At 33.9% G+C, this 14,965-nt stretch overlaps 1 pseudogene; it reads left to right on the forward strand.

Moving 5' to 3' along the window:
• The first annotated feature begins 11,496 nt into the window (after positions 1–11,496).
• LOC120591391 (uncharacterized) lies at positions 11,497–11,615 on the forward strand (annotated as a pseudogene).
• Positions 11,616–14,965: the final 3,350 nt, after the last annotated feature.

Genomic DNA, 14,965 nt, shown 5'->3' on the forward strand with positions numbered 1-14,965 from the left:
TACTATATTGTCAAAAAGAACTACCAAGAAGTGTTACACTTCATTCAATAGTCAACATTGAAAAAAATATTATTACTGTTATTTTAAAAATTATTGTATGTACATTATAGGATAAAAGAAATTATTAAATTTGTTGGTTTTCTTAAGCATCAATAATTTAGCATAAAAAGTCAATAATTTAGTATAAGAAAAAAGATATTAATATAAAATTTAAAAAGTTAAAACCCTGTATTCTTATATTTGATTTTTTAAGACGAATTTTTTCCAGCTTTATTGAGATATAATTGACATGTAACATTGTTAAGGTTAAGGTGTACAACCTGTTGACTTGATACACTTATATATTGCAAAACAATAATCTTATATTTGAATATCAGTGAAAATACACAATTTTCCTCCTCCTCTTTAAAAAACACATCTTAGGTCTATCCAAGGAAAAGCCTTAGAAGCAATGACAAGCCAACAGCAGTAAATACCCCTAGTGGCAAGATCGTGGTCTCTAAATACCTTTTCCCACTAAAAGGAATCTGGAGATATTGCTGACTCCAGGACTGGTGCGAAAAATGCACATGATGAGCTCGTGAGGTTATATTGTCCCCTAAAGTAAGGACACTATCAAAGGCTGTAGAGTCCTGCTAAAAGAACACAGAAAAAAGTTTGAAGAATCTCCCGCTGGCCCAAATGAGGTAATTTAAACATCAAAAGAATAATAACCATAAGTTTAAGTCAAATGCATTGAATTTAGAAAAACGAATGAGTTCATATGGAAGAGAAAAGAGAGGAGAGGTCAGAGAGAAAAGAGGAGGAGAGAGAATGGAAAGGGTAGGAGAAGGGAAGAAGAGAGAGAAACAGAGAAAAGAGATTTCATTGGTTGCTACTGGAAGTGTCCACAGTACCACCTCCTTACTTACAAAGATTAATAATGAAAGGTGAAGATTTGAACATTTATCTTGTCTCTATGCTGTGAACTACATTCCAGTTTACACTGAACTAACTGCTGAAGAAAAATTCTTCTAAACAAAAACTTCCAGCTAATACAGTAGAAATAATAAATTAAAAAAAAAATTCCATTTATAATCTTCACCTGAATCATTTAAAGGTCATCAATCTATGGTAAAACCATCTTGTCTTTATAGTATATTCCAATGAAGATTGAGAGTAATACTATTTCTAAGTTTACTCAGAAAAAAATTTTTTTAAGAATATTTCATAGATGGGGCTGTGTAGTTCATATTTATTCAAGTCTTTAGAACGAACCTCTTGGCCACTGGAAATGAAAGGACACCAGATAGACAATGCAAGGGAGCATTAGTCATACGTAGAATGTGGGAAATGGACCTGGTTTCCTCAAAAGGAAACAGCATTGAAAGTAGAGGAAGGGCAAGAGAGAGAGAGAGACAGACAGACAGACAGACAGACAGAGAAAGAGACTGGAAAGCTTTTATTGATTAAGAGATTTTAAAAAGAATAAGAAACAGAACAACCCAATAAAATGTGTGAACCTTGTTTGGAAATTGATGTCTGCATCCCCAGTTTATTTTTTAAATTTTTAGATAATTGGAGATGTTTGAATATGAACTTAGTATTAGGTAATATCCAGGAATTGTTTTTAATGTTATTAGATAAAATAATGGCATTTGATTATATAAGAAATGTCTCTTATTTTATTATTTTTAAAGATGTACACTAAAATATTTAGGGGAAAGATGAAATGATTTTCTAGAATTTGCTTTAAAATGTTCTAACTAAAAAAATGTTTGTTTAAAGTGCAGGAGAGATAAACAATATGGCAAAACACTGATTGTTGAAATTGGGTATTTACCTTTTGAAAATTTCAGGAAAATTTGAAAGAAAATTTTTTTCAAAGGTGGTAAAACTACTACAAATGGTATCTTCATGTAAGAGAGAAAAAAATTGTAAATTGCTTGGTAGTCATGCGGTTTGCCCATTGTTTGGGGCAAAACTATTTTCATGATAGTTTGCACTTATTTATTTATTTTTTAAAATAAAGAGCAACCCTGATATCTGATTTGAACAAGCCAGACTAGCTTCTCAGCCATTCTGGTTTCACCATGTAAAGGATACTTTATTGGTTGAGGTGCTTAGGTGTCTCTAACAGATATGTTTATCTAAACAAATGTTTTTGTTGTTAATTTTGTTTTGCTTGGATTATACTAAAATGACATACAAGGAATTCATACAAGAGTTCATAGAGTACCAACGTGGACCTCAAAAGATAAGGAGCAATGAAGCAATAGTGAGAAAAAAAGGAAAACTGAAATCAGACAACATGCATTTGACACTGATACTTCTCAACTGAGAGACATTGGTCAAATCAACCTCTGGGAACGTTACACTTCTCTTGGTTACCATAGGAATGGTAACAGGCTATTGTAAAGATCTCAGAAGCCATGAGAGGTACCTTTTCTATTCTAAAGCACCATACCAAGAAAAACATTATTAGCATGCAGAATGAATACTGGCAATATTTCATATGATTATTTTTACCTTACAAAAGTGAAAAATGATCTAAATTAACTTTAAAAGTAAATCAAATAAGCGCACCAAAATTTTCCATGAAAAGATACCAGAATAAAGAAAAAATAATTTCATAATACAGATAATTACCTCATTTTACTGTTCTATGCCTTATCTTTAATATATCACGTTATTTTTTGTGTGTTTATTTTAATTCAGCACTTAATTCCACCTCTTCAAAAACTTATAGGTAAATTTAGTACTATACAAGGAGCAAGAGGCAGCATGAACTGTGACTTAGACTGTTTTCAGTAATTTATAATTTCAGTTTGCAGTCAATATTCAGTGTTGTTAATGTCTGTCATGCCCTTGAACACAGTTTTACTGTAAATTGTTTAAGGCAGCGGTCTCCAACTTTCTTTGGCTCCAAGGACCGGTGCTCCTATAAGAATCTAATGCCTGATGATCTGAGGTGGAGCTGAGATGGTGATGCTAGCGCTGGGGAGCAGCTGCAAATACAGACGAAGCTTTGCTCACTGGCCCGCCACTCACCTCCTTCTGGGTGGCCCGATTCCCAACAGGCCATGCATTGGTACTGGTCCGCAGCCGGGGCTGGGCGGGGTGGGGTGGGGTTGGAGACCCGGGGTTTAAGGCACTTAAGCATCTTGCATTAACAAAAAGTTGTTCTTATAATTGTAAATGTAACCTTTTTTCTCTATCTTCGCTTCAGAAAAAAATGCTACATGAAAGACCATGAGTATCTTTTTAAAGCAATTAATGGCTTAAGGGCTACAAAATACTTTGGAAAAAAAACAACAACAAGATTTCCCCCCTACTAAACAGCAATAAGAAACACATTTCATCTGACTCTCCATATTTTCATCAGTAAAAGGATTAGATCAGCTCAACAAACACAGAGTTCCACATTGGCTTTTTACTTTATGCCTGCTAAGCCTCATTTAACTACAGAGACCTTATTGAGTTAAATTATTATTCTGTCTCTTTAGGTGAAATGTTATTAAAAACATAGATTACATTCCTGGGGATACTGTTAGCATTCCCAATATCTTCATTGACTGGCTTTTCTATGTTTTCTTGTCTTCAGTTTTCAGTATTCTTAATCGTCTTTCAATCCGGATGGCTCTTTTTCCATTTAAAAAACTATTTGTTTATTGAAAGGTTAAACCTTTACATGCTTCAATATTTAAAAGGTTAAAAAAACTGTCCCTTAGTTACCTAAAAATATGTGCTTTCCCCATATTTTCTTTGGTCACTCGCCGTTGTGCACATTGCTTCCCTTATTGAATGTCCTTCAAACATCTTCAATTTTTGTCTTGCACTTCTTCAAAATGTAGCTTAATACTCTCTTTTAATGAACTTTCCCTTAACCATCATCTCTAAAATTGATCCCTTATTTCTCTTATGATATGTGAATGTGGTTTATACCCTACTTTCTTTAATATGAATGTGGCTTATACCCTACTTTCTTTAATATGGTTAAACTTCCTAACGTTCCCAAGTTATTTTCTTTAATATGATTAAACTTCCTAATGTTCCCATAGTTAATTTCAGATTTCCAAACAGCTTACAGATTTGTAGGATCCTTGAAAGCAAGAAGTTTATTTCTTTTGTTTTCCATATAGCAGGTAGTCTAAATTGATGCAAATAGCTAATGCCTCTTACCTCTCTATCCCCAGAAAATGTTATGTGGTGATTATCAAAATTTGCTGCAGAGGTTTGGAAACTCACAATGCCCTAGCTTCACACCATACCAATTAGATCAGAGTCTCTGGGGGTGGGATGTAAGCATGAGTACTATTTAAAACTCTCCAAGTGCAGCTAAGTTTGAGAATCAGTAACCTAACCCACCTCCACGCCCTCAATCTTAGTCGATCTCATTTCATGAAAACATGCTCTCCTACCAACGTCAAACATGCCCCCTTCTGCATCTGCACCCATTTGCTCCTGCTTTGTCTTCTTGTAGCTAAGATAGAGCTCCTCTTCCTCCCACAGGCTTCCTTCCAGTAGCTATATTTTCTTTGTTCTCCTTCACTGAAAACCTTCTCATAAGGCTTTGGTATGCAGATAATTGTCACTTTTTCACCTATGAGTTTCTTTTCAACCAACTTATATCTGGCTTTCATTCCCATTAGGCTTCCAAAAATGTTCTTGTCACATTGCCAAACCTAAGGGTCAGTTTTCTGCTTCTACCTCTCAGCTGCGTGACCACTTTTGGCCCCAAACACTGTCTTTTCTTGATTTCCAGGAGACCACATTGTTGCTCCTCCTCTTCCTCTCTTGCCTTCTGCCCTTTTATTGCTTCTTCACTACAATTTCAAGATGGCAGTTTCTCAGGGCTTGGTCCTAAGACCTTTGTTCCTTCTATCTATTTTCACGTACAACTCATACATAAAGGTGATTTCAGATAGTAGATGGTTGAAAATTTTTTACCTTAATAGGTTAGTATTTCTTTTTGGTGATATTAGAAAAGACGATAACCTACAAATGAAACTCACTTAAAGACTATAAAGTGAAGGGGGATGAGTCTTAGTAGCAAATCATATGGCAAACTCCATAACACACCCTTTACACATCGGTCTTCTTTCCCTAAATTTCTTCAGGTCACAGTTACATTTGCACTTTCCCAAATCCTCCATCGACTGCTAGATTTCCTTTTTCTTTAGCCATTTCCCCAAACATACTTCCATTCTTCCCCCTTCCCACTCACTTCCAGTGGAAACACATCGTCTTGATGACCTACTGTATACCATGTATGGAAACTGCCTGTATTACTGAGAAGTTGGGGTTCACCCACTGGGAAATCTTCAAAACAGGGACTATATATATTGCTAGGCAGCCATCGAAAATTTGCTTGATATAGAAGAAATACTCTGGGGAAGAAAGAGATGTGGCAATAAAATAATATAAAATGTATTTTAATAATAAAGGCTGTCTTAAATATGTTTTTATTGTCTAAGAAACTAGAATAATTCACATTTAGAAATGTTGGTAACTTTAGGAACGGGGAGTCTCAAAAACTTCTGGGTCAAGATCAAAGCTGCCATCTTTATCACCAACTTACTTAGGTATTTAATAGGACTAAGTGTTATCAATAAATAAATTGACCTAATTATTAAATTTGCATCTCTATGATTCTAATAGGATAGTTCTAATATAATAAATTTACTCTTTTCTAATAGTTCTGTTAGAATCTTTTTAACTCTGATATGTCAATAAGGTCTGACATGATATATCTAATAATTCCATCAGTACCTATAGGTTATATTTATTAGATTATAATAAAGCTCTAAGAAATAAACTGTTTTTGTAGGACAGGAAATAAAACAATACAAATTCAACAACTTAATGGGTAACCAATTTTTATTGTTATCCTATTAATGCACTTTGGCTTTGTTTTGCAATCTTCAATGGGGTTCTTTAATGTGGAGAGTAATCTGTTTTCAGTGTCATAAATTATATCTGCTGAGAAACTGTAAACAAGGCAGGTAAATATGATATAAATCCTCAGTTCCTTGACAATGAAACAATATTTACTCTATACATTTATATAATGCCTTTTAATAAATCGGCTCTCGCAGTTATATAGACTTATATACTATATTCCTGAATATTTACATGTTAAAAATTTAGCTAACATTATTAAATAAAATATGCTTTATTCTCCTATATTGACAAAATTCTATTTACAATGATAGAAACAGAAAAATGTGAAGAGTAATGTTATTTTTATATAACTCCAATTTAGAAAATGTAAAGGATGACTGATTTTAATTGTGGTTGACATGTCTGACCTTCTGTTGATAGACCAGTGATGTTGGGATAGTATGAAGTAAAGGTATATGCAGTTAATAAATTATTATATATTTACTCTGTAAGACTTGTTTTTCTTTCATTTTAGAAAAATAACAAATTATGTTATGATCATTTAATATGTTGACAGTATGTCAAATGAGACGTTTTTAATTCATTAAAACTTTTCAACAGTTTTAAAACTTAATTCTGCTGAAGCAGTAATATCTGGATTTTTAATACAATTCTTAAAGCAATACTTAGATTTGGTAATGAATCATGAATTTTACATGTCATATGATATATTATTAATACATCATAAGATTTTACAAAATATTTAAAATTTCATTGTTATTACCTATATTGCAATTTATCCTATCTTTTAGAGCAATATTTAAATCTGTATAATAATATAAAGAATTGATAGCACACTTGACTGATGCTATCTAGACTTATATATTCAAATGTAATATGAATTGCATAATATTGAAAATTTTTCCTCATCTATCATGTACAACTGTAGTGATTATTATTATCAGCTAGTTTGTATTTCTGGAACCACAAATGGAACACACACACAAAAATCAAAAAGTGAACACTAGGCAGGAAACAGTATTTTGTTATGCAAGAAACTATTGCATTGTCTTGGTTTCAGAATTGCCTTGTAAATATGCTTTGCTGTAAACAAGTTGCTTTGTTTCTAAAGAAAGAAGTATATTTCTGAGGCAAAGAAACAAAGCCAAATCTCTATTTGGTTAGAGTAATATAGTAGGGGGAGAAATGCAAATATTTTGAAATGTCACAGATATTTGAGATAATGAAGTAAAAATACATATCTACTCAACAATGTTTTAAAGTTGCCACAAATTATTAATGTTAATTTGTAATTAAGTGATAATTTTTAGAACGACTTTGCTCAAAATAGGCTTAAATATGTATGTTTTTTTAATTGTGAGAACTCTTAACATGAAATTTATCCTCTTTACAGATTAAATGTACAATACAATATTGTTAACTATAAGCACAATGTTGTACAGCAGATCTCTTGAACTTATTCATCTTGTATAACTAAAACTTTATACCTGTTGATTAGAACTCCCCATTTCCCCCTGCCTCCTGTCTCCGGTAGTAACTGTTCTGCTCTCTGCTTCTATGAGTTTAACAATTTTAGGTACCAAATATATGTGGAATCCTGCAATATTCATCCTTCTGTGACTGGCTTAGTATGTCTTCCAAGTTCATCCATGTTGTCACATGTTGCAGGATTTCCTTTTTTTAAGGCTGAATAATCTTCCACTGTGTGTATATACCACATTTTATTCATTTTATTTTATTTATTTTTTTATTCTTCTCTTGTCCTGCCTCTATTCTGTAATCATGTGCATGCAGGGTTTATTGTTTTAACCCTGATTCGCCGTTGTCGACCTAAGGCAGAGAGTCTCAAAATGTTGGTCTCCTGCCGTCCTCGATGCAAATAGGCGCTTTGCTTGTGCACTCATTTTCTGAACACTTGGATTATTGCTCTCTAGTCCTGGGGCTCAGCATCAGATTATGCCACATTTTCTTCATTTATTCATCCATTGATGTACAAAAAATGGATGATTTTTAAATGAAATACATGTAAATATATGAGATATGGCAATATATTTTATTACAAACCTGTGAGATCTATTTTATTGCTTTATTTATATTTACTCATATACTTACTTTTGGAATTTTTTTAAAGTAGAAGTTCGAATGAGAGAATTAATTAAGTTTTAAAGACCCTCAACTATCTATCTTATTTAACATAATTACACCTAAACTTAGTAGAAAAGGACTTGGCAACTAAATGCAATCCATCAATTTATAGAACAAAAACAGAATCTGTCTCTCAACAACCAACTATATTCAATAACTTAATAAATATTTATTAAATAGCAATTATATAGTAGCCACTGTTCTAGATACTGATTTACAGTGAACAAAACAGAGTCCTGACTTCCAGGAACTTACACTTTAGTAATGGGATAGACTGTGGGTGAGGACACATATAAATAACAGATAAATAAATTATACAGAATGTTTGAGGCTAAGTACTAAGGAGAAAACAAATCAGAACAGGGTTGGGGAGTGCTGAGGGAAGGTTGTAGTTTTAAAGGGATTGCCACAGAAGACTTCAGCGAGAAAGTGACACTGGAGTCAAGAAAAAGGTGTTAAAATATGCACACACACACTTACACACACACACTTTTTAAATTTTGAAGTAATCTCAAACTTACAGAAAATTTACAAATACAGTACAAAGAACTCTTTCTTCCCTAAACCATTAGACATAAGTAGCTGACCTGATACCTATCACCACTAAATACTTTGGGGTATATTCTTTACAAATGAGGACATTCTCAACACCACAGTATAGCCATCAAAACCAGGAAATTACCATTCCTACCCTACTGCCATCAAATCCACACCACATCTACAGACCCTAATCAAATTTCTCCATTTGTCCCAATAATGTCCTTTGTTGAAAAAGGATCCAATTTGGAATCATGGATTGCATTTAGTTGCCAAGTCCTTTTCACCCTTAGTTTAAAATAATCCATCAGCTTATCTTCAAATTTCTTGACCCTGATACTTTTTAAGATTATAGACCACTTATTTTGTAAGATACCTCAATTTGTATTTGTCTGATTTTCCTTGTGATTATATTCAGATTTTGCATCTTTGGTAGGAATATCACAAAAATGATGCTCTGTTCTTCTCATTGCATTCTATTAGGTGGCTCATGATTTCAATTTGTCCCATTATCAATGCTATTAACTTGGATCACTTGATTAAAGGGTAGTCTGAGGTTTCTCCACTTTAAAATTTCTTTCTTTCTTTCTTTCTTTCTTTCTTTCTTTCTTTCTTTCTTTCTTTCTTTCTTTCTTTCTTTCTTTCTTTCTTTCTTTCTTTCTTCTTTCTTTTCTTCTTTCTTTCTTTCTTTCTTTCTTTCTTTCTTTCTTTCTTTCTTTCTTTCTTTCTTTCTTTCTTCTCTCTCTCTCTCTCTCTCTTTTCCTTCTTTTTCTTTCGTAATGAGTATTTTGTGAAGAGGTACTTTGAAAGTTTGTTTCACATCCTATTTTTCATCAAACTTTATCTCTCTATCGACATTGCTGAATCCATGATTTCCTATTTTATTTAATGCATTATAATTTTTACTACCATCACTTACTGCCATGCTCAGTGGCCCCAGATTTGGCTGGTAGGAGCCCTTTTAAGCTAAACCTGCTGTGTTTTTCACATGTCCCTATCTTTCTGGACCACTTCCTTATTTGAGGGCACAAGATACCCAGGCTCATCTTGTGCTTTGTGGATCTTATCTTTGAAATGATTCATTTCTTAAGGAGTCCTTGTTCCTTTTTTTGGAGACTGATGTATAAGCTATGATCAAGTGCAAAGATAATTGCCAACTCTAAAATTCTATGTCTTTAGGCAGATTAAGATATGGGCTTTGTATCTTTGACAAAGAGTTTAAAGTGTGTACAAGCCATTAAAAGATAAAGAATTTTGTTTTGGGAATTGCCCAACAGGCAAAAGAGACTGATTAGAAATAAAATCTTCACTCACAAGACACCCACACAAGTCTCAGAATAAGGTATGGTTTTTCTCTCAACCAATAGACAATTTGAATAATGGCGTAAAAAGAGTCCGTAACTCATTACCACTTGAGACTTACATTAGAGATCAGTGGTTGGAATTTCCCAGAAGGTAATTTCCTACTGTAGCCTGTCTTTCCCAATGTATGGACCATTAAGAGGGTCCCTACATTATGTATCAGAACATTTTCTTTGTATGGTGCTTTCTCGGTAAATATCTCTAACCTCAATTTCTTCCTTCTTTCTTAAAGTCCATTTCCTTAGTCTGGTTTCTCAAGGACATAGCTTTAAGGTCTTTGTTTGGGTGTATTTTTTCCTGACTTAGACTCATCATATTTCCTCACTTGGGATGTTGAATCAGAAAATACTGAAACAGATTTAGATATAAGTGGAAATTTAAAAAGGAAGACTACATTAAGAGATTGCAAGAGGTAGAGCCGGAAAGTGACAGGCCACATGCCTGCTCAGATTATTGGGTATAGATCACTTTAAAAGGCTGAGGAAAGAGGAAAAATTAGAAAGAAAATAAACATGGAAGAGCAAAGACAAATGCATTATATTAATTTACTTTCACAGCTACCATGAGGTAATGTCATATTATTACTACCAAGTGCAATTTATAAATTAAAAGAGTAATACTCGGAAGGTGAAATGGCTAATTTCTGCTATAGTTATGTTTAAATCTCACTCTTTTGACCTCTAATCTAGTTTTATTTTTACTACACTGCACTGACAGTATTGGCTCTGCCATTAGTTAGGCTTGTGACCTTGGGAACGTCAATCTCTCTGTGTTTCAGTTTCCAGGTCTGTAAAGTGGAATTAAAACACAAGCTAACCCAATTTTATGGTTGTTTTAATATGAGATAAATAAATATCTTATTATGTTTTATAGTTTATAAAAGGATATTGATGTATGATTTTATATAATTTGATTCTTATAAAAGTTCTGTAAACATCAAATGAGAATTTATGTGAAAGCAGTTGTACTGTAATTATCACATGCTTCTACTTCCCCATACTACTTTCCATCTGAAGCTGTTGAAATTCTCGAGATTTTAGTTAATATTTAAAGGTTGTTCAGGGAGACTTTTCAAACATATTTCATCACCTCTGATAATGCTTAGAATTAAACAAAGGTATAATGAGACTTTTATAACCTATAGTGTCCAAATTCTTCAAAGAGACTTTCAAGGCCATTAATAAGCTGTCCACCATGACTTATAACATTCATCTGTATATCCTCCAAATTTATTATCCCCAGGCCTAAGTGAATTCTTTCTCTGTGTGGACCTGTTTGGAGGGTCCTACTAATTAATGGTCAGTTCTATGCCTGTGTCTTGACACATTCAGTTTTCCCTGCTTAGCATACACTTTATCCATTGCCAACCCTTTCGGTTATAGTCTACATTTATGGCTTTGCCTTCTGATTGTCATTGGTTTTTATTGTGTATAGCAGGAGTTAGCACACTATGACTCATAATCTGTTTTTGGAGATAAAGTTTTATTGGAACTCAATCGATGACAGGTTGCAAAGGCAAAGTTGAGTAGTTACAACAGATAACAAATGACACATAAAACCTGAAATGCAGTCTACGGCCATGCCACCCTGAACATGCCTGATCCCATTTGATCTTGGAAGCTAAGCAGGGTGGAGCTTGGTTAGTACTTGGATGGGAGACCACCTAGGAAGACCAGGTGCTATAGGCATTAAAAACAAAAACAAAGACAAAAAAAAAAAAAAACCCGAAATACTTACTATCTGGCCCCTTACAGAAAGTGTTTGCCAACCCCTGGTCTGTAGTAAATTTCACTTATTGAAGGAAAAATCTGGAACTGGTATGATGGAAACAGTACATATTTTCCCTGAAATTATTTATTATTTACAGTAAGTATTAAAGACATTAACATTACAGTAGTATGTTGAGTGCATATCTTACTGCTATTCTTTAAAACACAATTTAAAAATTCTATTAAAAGATGAAAATAATAAATATAATTTAGTGCTATGGCAACGATGGAGCCAAATAATATCATGCAAATACTATGAGTTATACAGTTGACTCTTGAACAACACAGGAGTTAAGAGTGCCAACTCCAGCACAGTTGAAAATGCACGTATAACTTTTGATTCCCTCAAAACTTAACTACTAATAGCCTACTGTTGAGCAGAAGCCTTACCAATGACATAAACAGACAATTAACACATATTTTGTATGTTACATGTTTTACATGCTGTATTTTTACAATAAAATAAGATAGAGAAAAGAGGATGTTATTAATGAAATCATAAGGAAGGGAAAATACATTTACGGTACTTACGTATTTATTGAAAGAAATCTGCAGATAAATAGACATGTATGGTTCAAACTTTGTTGTTCAAGAGTCAACTATAATAACAGTAGGTGGCTAAGGTAATGGGGGGAAATTAAATTTTGCACTGAATAGAAAGAATTAAGTCTCAGGAACATTTGCATTCTTGCTCCCCAGTATATGTTGTTGGTTTGGCTCAAATAAACTCCTATAAAAATTATCTAGAGGTCTGAATGTTTCCTACATTGACGTTTACTTGGCACAGTTGGCAGAATGCTAAAGAAACCGACCTAGGACCACCCTCCAGACCTGACCTGGTGCTAGGTACAAGCAAGGGTTCATTGTGCCACACTAGCTCTCTGCTTTGCATCGGGTGAATTTGGGTGAGTTTCTCTCGTAATTCTAAGCCTCCTTGCTTTAAGTAGCAGGCCATAACTTTATTTGAACTGTTCTTAGAAAATCTTTGAGGTGGATAAGGGTTGAGATAACCTAGGGAAAGGGGAAAAAAAATTGGTTGCCGCTTTTAATTTTGGCTTTCACTTGGATTGCTTACTGAGAGTCTGAACAAAATCTTTGCTGGATAACTGACACATTGAACTTTCTTCAGCTGTGAAAGAGAAAGAACACTTGCTTCCTCAACCCAAATAGTCTATGGGGTGATGATAGTTGTTTAGAGCCCCAAATCCAGAATGGTAGAGATGGGCCCTTTGAGGTGTCCAGTATGGTAAGGCAGCTGATCCCAGAGAAGCCAGAGCGAGGCCCAAGGAGAAGGACAGGCACCCAGGAATGGGTTCACCTTGAGAGAAGGGGCTTGTGCTCTGGAAAGTGCTGTGGTTCCCACAGTGTCCAGTAAGCTCTCACTGGTCCTCAATCGGGTATTCTTAGATGACTAATTATCTTTGTGGGGTTGCCCGAGGGAAAATTTACTCTAGGGTGTAAAGTGGTCCTATTGGGAGATCCATGGCATTTGGTTCCTCTGGAGATAGGCACATAAGTGTTAGTTTTCCCTAGTAGTTTGCTCAGAGTTTACAGATCTCAAAATTAACATAGGAAATTGTGCCTACCAGGCAGACAAGGCCCACCGCAGTCAGGCTCTCATTAATGCTAAGATGGTTGAGATGAGGATGCTTTGATACTTCTAAATTAATTTTTCACACACAATTAGCAAAAGCCAGCTATAAAATTAGGCAGAATAAATGGAAGGAACATTATTAGAGACTGTTTCAGAACTTAAAAAGGCTTTCTTTGCTAAGCTAAAATGAAACTATGTAAAAGGATTTTAGAGAAAAAGAGAGAAATAAAGTATTTAGATGAATGGATCAAACAATGATGTTGTTTGGGTGTCAACCCAGTTCTTTGAGGGATTAAAAATGGCTATCCTTATTTTAAGAGGCGGAGGAAGGTCATTTAGAACTTGACTCGTCAAGGACAGTCGTTAGGCCTCCAAAAAGAAAATTGGATCCAACTGTGCTCTGTTTGGTCTGTCTATGTATGTCTGTATATTTATGTTGTAAGCGTGAGATAATTTTCTACCTCTGGATGGTACTGTTAAAATTAATTTAAAGGCAAGTGCTTGTAAGGATTGGGTATTCTAAAATTCTCAGAAATATAGAAACTAATCCAAGAGTTTTCAAGTTCATGTGACCTAAAGTTAATCCTTAGTAAATAAAAGCTAGCTTAACTTTGTTGATTTAAATAAAAGAGACATGGCTTTATTTTGCCTGAGTTTTATAAAAATAAGTTCATGTTAATAATTAACTTTGATGTCTATAAAATATGTTTCTAGAAGTTAATAAAGTGTCCATGCTAAAGCATGCTAATTGATTACTTCTTTGTTTTCATTAGATGTTGAGGTTTTAACTTTGCAGTGTTTCAGAAGGGCCTCTGGAACACCTTCAAAGATTTGTTTTTTAAGTATTGTAAAAAAAGTGATCAAAATCTACTAGGGTATATGAATGAGGAAAAGTGTTCTATGGAAAGTAACCCCACAGAATGATCTGATCATAAATTCCTAAATGAGCAGGTCACAGTGTGTAGTCATGCCCCAGGCATATAACATTTTAGTAAAAGGCTTATCTTTGCTTAAGCAAGCCTTGTACATTGTTTTTGTGCATCTAGGTTAACACACCTTTGACATAAACCTTAACCACCCTTTAGAGAGCACGTAATCCTGTTAGCTACCCTGTACTCCGATACTTGTCTTGCTTTTTCTTAACTCCATGTCATCTTCCTTAAGTTCTCTCCTTAATTCCAAATGCATAAAAGAAGCTGCAAAACTGTTATTCTCCAGAGCATTTGAGATCTTGCTCCCCAGCATATGTTGTCAGTTTGGCTCAAATAAATTCTTATAAAAATTCGAAAAAAAAAGAAAGAAAGAAAGAAAAAGAAAAGAAAAGAAAGAACAAAGTCTTGCTCGAAAATTATTATCCTCAATTGCTAGGATCTTTGGCAAATCATTTTGCTCTTTTAAACCGGTTTGCCAAGGATAGTAATACCTACCTTACAGAGATGTTTTAAAAATGATATGAGACAATTCACCTAAAAGCATTTTGTGAACTCAAGCACTAGACCAATGTAAGGGGTTAAAAAATTGCTATTTTGCAAACATATCCAATATTAATATTTTAATAACTATAAAGAAGTATCCAATATTAACATGTTAATAACTATAAAAATTCTGTTTATTAAAGAATATAGTCAAAGTTGTACAGATTTTACCTAATGTAATTCAAGAAGGCTATTTTGAT

This window comes from Pteropus medius, unplaced genomic scaffold (genome assembly GCF_902729225.1).
Source record: "Pteropus medius unplaced genomic scaffold, Ma_sr-lr_union100, whole genome shotgun sequence".
NCBI classification, from domain to species: Eukaryota; Metazoa; Chordata; class Mammalia; order Chiroptera; family Pteropodidae; genus Pteropus; species Pteropus medius.